The sequence below is a fragment of the Equus caballus genome, chromosome 28, assembly GCF_041296265.1.
Source record: "Equus caballus isolate H_3958 breed thoroughbred chromosome 28, TB-T2T, whole genome shotgun sequence".
Classification (NCBI taxonomy): Eukaryota; Metazoa; Chordata; class Mammalia; order Perissodactyla; family Equidae; genus Equus; species Equus caballus.
Genome location: NC_091711.1, coordinates 38653353 through 38664921, shown reverse-complemented (window position 1 = coordinate 38664921; position 11569 = coordinate 38653353).

Genomic DNA, 11569 nt, shown 5'->3' with positions numbered 1-11569 from the left:
CCACCTCATTCAGGGGGAGACTCACTTTAACGGGGCTCAGCATCAGAGGAGACGGGACTCTTGCACTGGCTGCGAGTGGTCCCATTTTTATACTCACCACTCGGTGACGCCAGGGCCCGGCCTGCATCTGTGTCATCTTTTCTCCTTGGTGATCAGCTCCTAGTGCAGTAAACTGCTGTTGGACCCAAGTGACCTAAATTCCACGGCTCGAGGTACATGTGCTTCCAATCTAGCGAAATGGAGAAAATGTCACACACCGGAACTCCTGAGAGGATGGAGCAGGCCTGGCAATAGACTGGCCTGTCCTCCGTGAGCAGAGCGGGCAGATGGCGCAGTAGACTCAGGCCTCGGGACAAGCACGGGACCCGGTGATGGAGGAGGTGGGCAGCCAGGGAGAGGTCGGAGGGCACGGGGAGCGAGGACTGGCCAGCCGTGGGACTGCGGCAGAGCAAACCGGGCGAATGTGCAGTCAAGATCATCTCCTCGGGGTCCCTGTGACCTTGTCAGTAAGGATGACGCCGCCAGCCCTTTCTGTCTGTGGGTTTGGGTTCTCTAACGCGGCTGTGAGGAGGTGCTGGCAGAGGGAGACCCAAGGCGGCGCCTGGAGCGGGCCACAGCTCGGCTGCCGAGATGTCCCCACCACCTAGTGCTTAAGGTTCCAGAGTCCCATTCTCTCAAACCTTAGGTTCTAGAAGTCCATGGGAGAGGAGGCAAGTGTTTGGCCTGACACAGAACCCCCATCTCATGCTGGGTCACGCAGAGCACAAGGGGCGCTGGAGAGGGAGAGACAAGAAGTCCTGCGGGAGGGAGGGAGCGGCCCTCGCTCCTTCCTGCCCATGATCTGCGCCCTGAGCACATCGCTAAGGAGACCAGACCCCCGTGGCCCTTGCCAGCAGCTTGGCCCTCGGATCTGGACTGCTGACCTGCGCTCTGAACGCCGTGGGGACGGCATCGCACATCGGAAGAAAGATTCGGCCTCGTGACAGGTCTTAGGGCCTGATCTTAGGTTATTTTATTAAGAAAAGGCCTCTTCTGTCTCACAGTCCTGACCGGCACGGAAGGCGTGTGGCGTCAGACCGCTGCTGACCCTCTGCCTCTTTCTCTCGGAAGTTCTCCAACCAGCACCGGCTCCACCCGGCGGAGGCCAGCCCCCAGGTGTGGACCTGAACTGCGATGTGCATGGAAAAGCGAACCCGGGGGGCTGACCGGCACTAGCAGGATGTCTGGGAAGAAGAGAGAACCTTCCAGCACGGAGGAGCTGGGGGCTGGAAGTCCTAGTAATTTGATCACAGCAGACACCTGACTTTATCCGTGACCTGAGCTCGTGGTCAGAGGCACCCATGGATCTCACACGGTGACAACAGCCGTCTCTCCTGATTCCACGAGGGAAGTGACGATGGCTTCAGGCGCTGGGGCTGATTCTTCTAATGGCTCCAGGAGATCGGTCTGCTGTTGTCCCTCTTTTATCAATAAGAACGTGAGACTAGGGGAGGAAAATTGCTGGGCCAAGGCCACACGCTCCGCACACTGCAGAGCTGGGGCCTGAGCCCGTGTCTGGGTTCTGAGGCCCGAATCCTAAGCACTAGGCCTTGGGCCTCTGAGAGCTGAGGACACAGAGTCAGGTCCATCAGTCTAAGTCCCAAGCAGCGTTCCCCGCTCTCCCCAAAGAGGCAGGAGTGGTTCCTGGAAAGAAAGCAGCCCAAGGTCAGGGGGACCTCACTCCTCTCCCGTCCCCATGTGTCCAGAGCTACCTCTGGCCTCCTCAGAGCAGGGGACGGGAGCAGGGGCTCCGGGCAGGCGTGAATTGGACTCATCCCCAGAGTGGGGCCTGCACGGCAGCCAGGGCCCCAGGCAGGGAGCTAACCCAAGAAGGAAACTCCCTTCTATGACTGCATTCTGGGCTTTCCGTGCGGGAAAGGGCAGGCTCCCCGGAGCCCGGACAGTCTCCAGATGGCTTCCACTGAGGGCTTTCCCAGGGACTCCGGAGACGGGCAGCGTGCGCTGAGAGAGAGACCCAACCCCGTTTCAGGAGAGCAGCAGGCCCCTGGCTGCCCTTGGCACTGTGGGGTCCCCAGCAAGTCCTTTCTCCTCTGGGCCTGTGTTTTCCCATCTGCCCTGGGCTGATGGGTGACCCCAGAAAGCCACGTTGCCGTCCTAACCCCTACTACCTGTGAACGGGAACTTACTTGGAAATAGGGTCTTTGCCAATGTAACCAAATTAAGGGTCTCGAGATGAGATCAGGCTGGATGTTGGCTGGGCCCTAAATCCAATGACAGCGTCCTCAGAAGAGACGGAAAAGGAGATACAGAGTCACACGGCGGGGGGGGGGCCCATGTGAAGATGAGGCCAAGATCACAGGGATACAGCCATAAACCAAGGACAGCGGGTGGGCCCTGGAAGCTGGCAGAGAGCTCAGGGAGGAGCCAACCCGGCCTTGATGCCGGACGGTGGCCTCCAGAACCGGGGAGAATACATTTCCGTTATTCTAAGCCGTCGAGTTGTGGTAATTTGTTACGGCAGCCGCGGGGAACCGATACACCCCCTCTGAGAGCAGTGATCGGGCCACGAAGTCTCCCGGGGTTAAGAGAGGCGAAGAAGAACCTGGAACTGGGCCCCTGCCCTGACAAGCTCACAGCTGAGCTGAGAAGTCAAAATCTGCACCAAATCACCGATTTCAAACTCCAGCTTAGAATCCAGGCTGCGCAGGCTGGCGGCGGCTCCCACCAGGGGCAGTGGACGGTGGCCCTTGGAACCACAGAGAAGGATGGGCCCCAGGAGCTGCAGGGCGCAGAGCAGGGCAGGTGAGGGGGTGGGAGCCCTGGCAGGCCCACGTCCAGGGAGCTCCCAGCTCCAGTCGGGCTGGGAGCCGGGCTGAAGGCCCTCCCGGCCAGCATGTTTTCTAGGGGCTACAGTGGCTCTGCAGAGGGGCTTCTGGGCTGTGGGGGTCTCGGCTCAGGGGCTGCCAGTCTGCCCATCAGAGCAAGGGGTGCCGGTGGCCGGGCCTCGCCCAGGACACAGGCCTCTGCAGACCCCAGAGGAGGGAGTTAGGGCATCGTGGGAACCCGGAGCCATGGAAAGACCCACCAGGCCGCAGTGGGTTTGGGGAGGGTGGTCAGAGCCTCACTTTCTCCACCTGAGAGTGAACACGGCCGTCCGTGCCTCAGCAGGGTGTATGAAATGAAGGGAGCTGACGGTCCCCAAGTGACCGATGGAGCAGCTGGCCAAAGCTTTACTGTTTAAGGCATCGCTGCCCTCGGAGGAGCAGCTGCTGAGACGGGAGGACAGACGAGCCCCAGAGGAGCAGTTCCCTTTCTTCCCAAGGGTGCACCTGTGTCTTCAACACTGACCAGGGATGCAAGGCTACAAACACCGGCTTTGGAGTTGCACAGTCTGGGTTCGAATCCCAGCTCTGCCCTTTCCTGGAGTGTGGCCCCGGGAAGAATTACTTACCCTCTCTGAACTCCCCTGACCGAACCCACAAATGGGAGATCATGTCGACACCAGGGTGCGAGCGGGTGGCCGACAGTAGGTGTTAGACGATATTTCTGAATAACGTGTGAATTAAAATAAAGGCAGCTGTGTGAGGCCGAACATGGACAGGAAATGTGGTCAGAGGTGCAGACAACAGGGAGAGGAGCGTTTGCCACTTGGAGGGTGATCAGGGAAGCAACGCTAGCAGGAATCTTTTTATTGCAAGCGATAGAAATCAAACTCCAAGTGCTTTGTGTACAAATCAGAATGTTTTGGCTCATGTAACTGCTGCTGCATCTTGACTAAGCAAAGCAGGTCTACCTCAGGGCCTTTGCACTGGCTGTTCCCTCTGCTGGAACACCACCTCCCCACCCCCAGGTATTGCCATGGTTCTCTCCTTTACCTCTTTAAATCTTTATCAAATAAATTTAAATTACATTTTAAAATGAAGTTTAAAAACATGTCCCCCACTTCCCTCCCAACACTCTTTGTGACTCTTCTCAGCTTCATTGCTTCATTTTTCCTATACATTTAGCATCATTTAATATGCTATTTTTATGATTTATTTTATCTTTCTACCTGCACCCCCTCCCCCACTACCATGTAAGCTCCACTAGTTGGATTTTTTGTCTTTTCTTTAACAGCTGTATTTCCACCACCTAGAACTATGCCCCTCACATAGTAGGTGTGATGGTTAACGTCAACATGACAGGGCCACAGTGTGCCCAGGTATTTGGTTAAGCATTGTTTCTGGGTAGTCTGGGAGGGTGTTTCCGGATGGGGAGAGCATTTGACTCCATAAACTGAGTCAAGCAGACGGCCGTCCCCAGCGCAGGTGGATCCCATCCGAAACACTGGGGGCCGGGATGGAACGAAGGTGGAGGCAGGGAGAGCTCGCTCTCTGCCTGACTGAGCTGGGCGGTTGGTCTTCTCCTGCCACTGGACTGGGACATACATCATCGGTTCTCCCGGGTTTCAGGCCTTTGATTTCCGAACGGAACTCGGCCGCTGGCTCCTGGGTCTCCAGCTCTCCAACTGTAGATCATGGGACCTCACAGCCCAGGATCACATGAGCCAATTCCTTTAGTAAATCTGTTCATATATACGTGTCTCTTATTGGTTCTGTCTCTCTGGAGAACCCTGACTAACACAGCAGGCATTTGAGAACTATTTGTTGAATGAACAAGTGATTGAGCGCACGTAACTGGGAGCTCCAGGGTATAAGCAGCTTCAGGCATAGCTGGATCCAGTAGCTCTGAAAAACACACCAGGGCTCTGCCTCACTATATGTCTTGGCTCTGATTTTGTTCTTCAGGCCAGGGGCCACCAGAAGCCCTAAATTCACATCCTGCTTACTTGGTAGTGATCCTCCAAGAGGCTGGATAGAAAAGTCCCAGAGAAGAATCTGGTTTATCTGGCTTGGATGTCATGCCCATCTTTGAAGCAGTCGGAAGGCAGGGTCAGCCAAATGCAATGAGCTCCCATAGGAAACAAAGTGGAGGGTGCTCAAGAGATCAAAACAACAAAGGTCTACAACAGAGGGCTTCCTGGAGGAGGTGGCCTTGTGGGATGGTTAGGACTTGGCTGTGATGTCAGAGTTTTCTACAACTGGATCCTGCCCACTGTCCAGCCTCACTTCCTGTTCCCCACCACCCTGCACCCTATGATCCAGCCTCTCCCTGCTCCCTAAACCCAGCCCAAGTTTTCACACCACTGGGCCTTTGCCCCTCTTCCTCCCTGTAGTTAATTCTCCCCTCTTCCTCAGGGACCAGGGTAACTGCACACTCCTGACATGCCGCACACTTTACAGACACATGCACAACCCCAGGCACAGGCTCACACAAGCATGTCCACACATACGCACACACTCTCTCATCTCTCCCTGCCTCCCTCCCTTCCTTATAGACCAGAAAGCCTCAGCAGCACCTTCCACGTGGGCAACAGACACATCAGCAGAGTCAGAAAGAAACCCGACTCCCAAATGTCTCCTCCAGGTTTGGGCCTCTGTACCCGAAATTCAGGCATCGTTTCTTCCCGTACAATGTGCCGGCCACCTCACTGTGGGGAGGATAAGAGAAAGCTACCGCGACTGGTACGGGAGAGGCACTCAACAAACACTGCTGAGTGAATTAACGAACGAATTAACCCATCAGCCAATCAGTCAGTGGATCAACTCTTTCCTCCCACGGAGCTACAAGGGCCAGACTTAGTATTCTGCTTGGAAGAACGGGACGAGCTACAAGGGCCAGACTTAGTATTCTGCTTGGAAGAACGGGACGGGCCTGGAGGGAGTGTCTGCATGGGGCTCTGCAGGGAGGGCTTCCTGAAGGAGGTGCCACTGGAGAAGGGTGGGCTCAGCACAGCCGGGGATGGGTGGAGGCCGATGAGTCCACGGAACATGATACGAGAACGTCACGGAGTCCAGTCTAGGGTAGAAAGGGAGTAAAGAGCCTTTTTTGGGGTCACATATCAAGCTTGCACTGGACTTCGTTGAAATAAAGTCCTCAGGTGGGGGGTAGGGGTAGAATTCCACCAGTGACCTTTCAGACAGGTCATGAGGGAAAATGGTACCCAAGACAACTACATTTTTTTTGACTTTTTAAAAATTGCTGTTGCTTAATTCTTTTTTTTTTTTAATTATTGAGGTCATATAGGTTTATAACATGGTATAATTTCAGGGGTACATTATTATATATCAGTTTCTGTATAGAGTGCATCTTACTCATCCCCAATAGTCTAACTTTTATCCGTCACCATATATACATGCCCCTTTACCCCTTATGCCCACCCCCAACCCCCTTCCCCTCTGGTAACCACTCATTGTTCCCTTTGTCCGTGTGTTAGTTTATCTCCCACATGTGAATGAAAGCATGTGGGGTTTGTCTTTCTCTGTCTGGCTTGTTTTACTTAATATCATACCCTCACAGTCCATCCATGTGGTTGCAAATGGGACAATTTTGTCCTTTTCATGGCTGAGTACTATTCCATTGTATGTATATACCACATCTTCTTTATCCATTCGTCAGTCAGTGAGCACTTGGGTTGCTTCCACATCCTGGCTGTTGTGAATAGTACAGCAATGAGCATAAGGCTGCATGAATCTCTTTGAATTGCTGATTTCAAGTTGTTTGGATAAATACCCAGTAGTGGGATGGCTGGGTCATATGGTAGTTCTATTTTTAATTTTTTGAGGAATCTCCATACTGTTTTCCATAGTGGCTGCACCAGTTTGCGTTCCCACCAGCAGTGTATGAGGGTTCCTTTTTCTCCACATCCTCTCCAACATTTGTTATTTTTTGCCAAGACAACTACATTTTGATAGAGGGGTAGGTGGAGGGAAAGTTCTGGAGCACAGGGTATGTACCCCAAAGCACCCCAGCTAAGCCAAAAATAGAATGGGACCCCAGACCCTCGGGGAAGAGGTCCTCACAAGTTGCACACTTTGCAGTTTACAAAGCATTTTCCATCCATCATCTACCTGGTCCTGGGGGGTAGGCATTTCCTGTTCAACACTGTTTACCAAGCACCCCGCTTGAGGTGGTCGTGAGGACTAGCTGAGCGTCTGCAGGAAAAGGACTCAGAGCTTGCGGTATGGAGCCGTGCGGGGTGGTATACCTGTCACCCTCAGCACCGGCCTTGCACCAGACAATGGAAATACAAGACGGATATGGCACCTGCTCTCTTGGGCCTCACGGTCCACCAGGGAGAGGGAGAGAGGGACCCCATTCTCTAATCTAATGTAATAGTGTCAAAATCCTAACCATTTCAATTCAGATGCTTAAAAAAAGGTGGTTTCTTTAAAAATGTGGTTTCTTTCTTAGCTATAACTGAGACCAATACCTCACAAGTGTACTGGGTGCTTACTCCGTGCCAGGCAGAGTTTTAGGTATTTTACCTAGTTTAAATTTCACAACACCCTGGGGGCAGGTGCTGTTATGATTGCCATTTGGCAGATGAAGAAACAGGCACAGAGAGGTTAAGTCACTTGCCTGAAGTCACACAGCTAGCAAGCAGTGAAATCAAACTCAAACCCACAAGTCTGGCTCCAGAATCCACACCCTCAACCCCTTTACTGCATTGCCTCTTGCTTATAAGCACCCCTCACTGCTGTGGGGGTTGGGGGGGCAACTTAGATGAGCCAATCAACGGGATCTCAGTGTTTCCTGGCAAGCGCTCAGTATGTCAGTTTCCTCCCCTCTGCCCTAACCCCCACCACACTTTCTCCTCCTCCAATTCATACGTGGGGTATAGGGGAGGAGAGGGGAGGTGGGCCCCTGGACAGGGCCTGCTGAATCACACTGATTTCACAATTTGACAGCCATTATCCAGTTTACCATTGTGAATATCGCTACATGGATGTCTGGTCTTCTTGGTGAGGAAGTCCCCCCCGAAGGAGGGATCGGCACGGTGAAGGGAGAGACCACTCCAGGCCAAGGTGGTCCGAGAGAGGCCCCCCGCCCACCCTCTGCTTCCAAGGTCAGAAACCTGGGGGTGCTGCCCCAAAGCAGGGTTCCCGGGACAGGCCAGAGCACGGGCTCCAACTCCGAGCTCCCCCCAGTCCCGAGCAGGAAGGCCACAGATTCCCCAGGAAGCAGCCCCTGGTCGCCATGTGAGCCAGCACTACTCTCTACCTTTGGGCTTCTCTCTGCTGGGCCGTGTGACTAATGTTAACTGACCTGCTGATCCCTGGGAGACAGGCTGGGACCACAGCCATGCCTCAGGGCCGGCTCAGGAGCCGCCAGCCTTCTCCAAGTTCAAAGTCATTCCTCGTCGCCCCCAGCCCGCCCACATTCCAACCCCAACCGCGACCAATCGGCTTCCCAGAGCTTCTGACCCAGACAAACTGGTCTTCTCAGGGTTCCTGAATCTTCCGTGTACATTCCTGCATTCCTAACTCCCTCTGACCATCTTTCAAGTCCCCATTCAAATGTCCCCTTTTGAGGATCGTTTCTCATCATCGCTGCCCTCTCGCCACCCGCCAAGCGGTCTGTCACCCGCCAAGGGGTCTGTCGGGGTGACAGAGCTCACCTGGAGGAGGGTCCCAATAGCCTCCGCAAGCACCCCGCCTCCTCCGTCTGCTCTGGGGATGTTAAGACATCACTTCCATGAGCGTTTATTTCCAGCTCCTCTTTCTCGTCTTCCTAGTAGATTAGAAGACGTTTTACCACCTCAGGCCATGAGTGCGGCAGACGCCGTGCCGTGTGCTCCCCCAGCCCCGTGTTGCTCCCTCCTGGGTGCACAGAAATTTCATTCCCAGCCTCCCCGGGAATTTGCGCTGCCACGTGGCTGCCACCGGCCAATGGAATAGGGCGGGAAATGACGAGCTTCACTCTCCAGCGTGGCCTCCGAAACCTCTCGCTCTCGTTTCTCTCATGGTTTGCCTGCTGGATACGGGGGGACCAGAGGTCTTGGACGTCCTTGGGGAAGGAGCCTGGGTCCCTGAATCACTGTGTGGGGCGGAGCCCTCCCCCCAGCTTGCACTGGATTGTGGGGTAGACAAACTAAACCCAGGAAGCCACTGCTAATAACTAAAGCCACTGAGATTTGGGGGTTGTTTGTTACAGCAGCGATGTTCTAACTTATACACTGACTTGCCTGTGCGTATTCCAGCCCTCACCCAGCCGAGTCCATAGGCCTCAGTGTTTCTCCTCTGTTCCCGCATGGCTTCCTCTCCTCCTTAGAAGCTTCAACGCTCCCCATTCTCCTTGGAAGTTTCTTTCTCCATCTCCTCTTCCTCCTCCCAATTCTTTCTTTTTTTTTGAGGAAGATTAGCCCTGAGCTAACATCTGCTGCCATTCCTCCTCTTTTTTGCTGAGGAAGACTGGCCCTGAGCTAACATCCGTGCCCATCTTCCTCTACTTTATATGTGGGATGCCTACCACAGCATGGCTTGCCAAGCGGTGCCATGTCTGCACCCGGGATCCAAACTGGCGAACCCTGGGCCGCTGAAGTGGAACATGTGAACTTAACCACTGTGCCACCGGGCCAACCCTTTCTCCTCCCAATTCTTAAATGTCAGAGTGCTCCCCAGGGTCCCTCTCTTCCACCCTCCACATCCTTTCCCTGGGGTGACCTCGGCCACTTCCTCTATGTGACAACTCACTCATGCTCCAGCCCTGTGTTTGATGGGGTAAACTGAGGCTTCTCCAAGTGGCCAGATGAATTCAGGGTGTTCTGTGCTGCAACTCCGGGCAGGGGCAGGGGGCAACTCCTCTCTTAGCAGAATCAGGTTGGGGCCCAAGTTCCCCAGGAATAAATCAAAGTCACGCTAACAGGAAGAGGAGCAATGTCTCCCGTGGACCCATGGGTTTTTAAGCAGGACATACTCTCTGCCATGGTGAGTCGTGTTGGATTTGAGACAGATCGGAGAACACCCAAGGGCGGCCTGGGCTGGTGGGTCGTGTCCCGCTTTGTCCCTCTGCTTCCCCCGCCCTCGCCCCCAGCAGACTGCGGCCTCGTCCCTGGAGGGGACCAGGGTTTGATCGTCTTTAAAGGGAAGGGAGGAGGAATTAGGAAAGGGGTGGGCAGTGTGTCAGGAGAGAGAAGGGTACAGAGCTGGAGGATGCTATCCAGAGAGGAAGGGGGAGGGGGGACTGCTCCAGTTGAGCGAGCGAGGGCTCCTCTCTGTGTCCTGCCAACCCCCTGCCATCTCCACACCTTGGGGAAACCTGATGGGCCGCCTGAGGGGCAAGCACAGGAGAGGCCCCACTGCCTTTCCTGGTGGCGGGAGACTGGCGACGCTGGGGCTGGGGGAGGATGCAGATGCTGGAGACACGTCCCTTCTCTGAGGCCACCTGGCCAGAAGACAGCACAGGCCTCAGGGGTGCAGGCATATCCCTACGCCTGCTAGACGGCTGTCCCACAGACGCTCCAGATGCTACTGTCCCCAGGGAGACTTGTCTCCCTGCCTCCACGCCCCTCCCGAGTATGCTGCCCCCCCCCCCCCCCCCCCCCCGAGCAAAGGGCGCCACCATCTGCCTAGTCACTCAGCCGGAAACTCCACTCCCGCCACGGGCACGAGGCGCTGGGCTTGACTCACTCTCCCCAGCCTCCCAGGCAGAGCCTGTCCCCTCTCCTCTCCATCCCTCCGCCCTGCCCCTCCCTCAGCTCCACCCCCACCCCAACCCTGGCTCTTCAGGGTCTCCCTGCCCTAAACCAGTCGTGGCTGAAAAACACCCACACCTTAGGGCAGTGGTTGCCTCTGGGAGGCGGTCGGGGTGGGGACTGACCAGGAAGGGGCACTCGGGAACTTTCTGAGGCGCTAATGTTCCATGTTTTGATGGGAGCCCGGGTTACACAGGTGTGTGCATTCGTCCAAACTCAGCGAGTGGACGCTTCGCACGTGCATTTCACCAGATAGAAATTTTACATCAAAAGAAAAAACCCGGGGCCGGCCTGGTGGTGCAGTGGTTAAGTTCACACGTTCTGCTTCGGCGGCCCGGGGTTCGCCGGTTCGGATCCCGGGTGCGGACATGGCACCGCTTGGCAAGCCATGCTGTGGTCGGTGTCCCACATATAAAGTAAAGGAAGATGGGCACGGATGTTAGCTCAGGGCCAGTCTCCCTCAGCAAAAACAGGAGGATTGGTAGATGTTAGCTCAGGACTAATCTTCCTCAAAAAAGAAAAAAGAAAAAAAATGCAAACAAATATTGAACTCTAGTTAATAACATGCATGCTGAATTATTCAGGGGGAAGGGGATGGATGTCTGCCGTTTACTGTGAAATGCCACAAAAATAGGATTCATGAATAGATACGAGATAAAGCTAGGTTAGTAAAATGTCCTTGGTGAGCGGTTATTGAGCACTTACTGTGTACCAGGCACCATGCTGAGTCCTGTGCACGTACTCCCTCTTTTAATCCTCATGATGAGATCTGAGATAGATAATTATCTTCAAAGTACCCATTTTACAGATGAAAAAAAGCCCTGAAAAGTGATGGTACTTTCCCTGGATCACAAAAGTAACACGTGATGGGGCCAGGTGTGAATCCAGGTGTCTCATTCCACAGCCTTTAACCCCAAACTGACCCTCCTCTGTTTTCAGCCTCACCACCAAGTGCTGCCGTCACCGGTTTACACGCCCTCCCTCCCGTCTCCC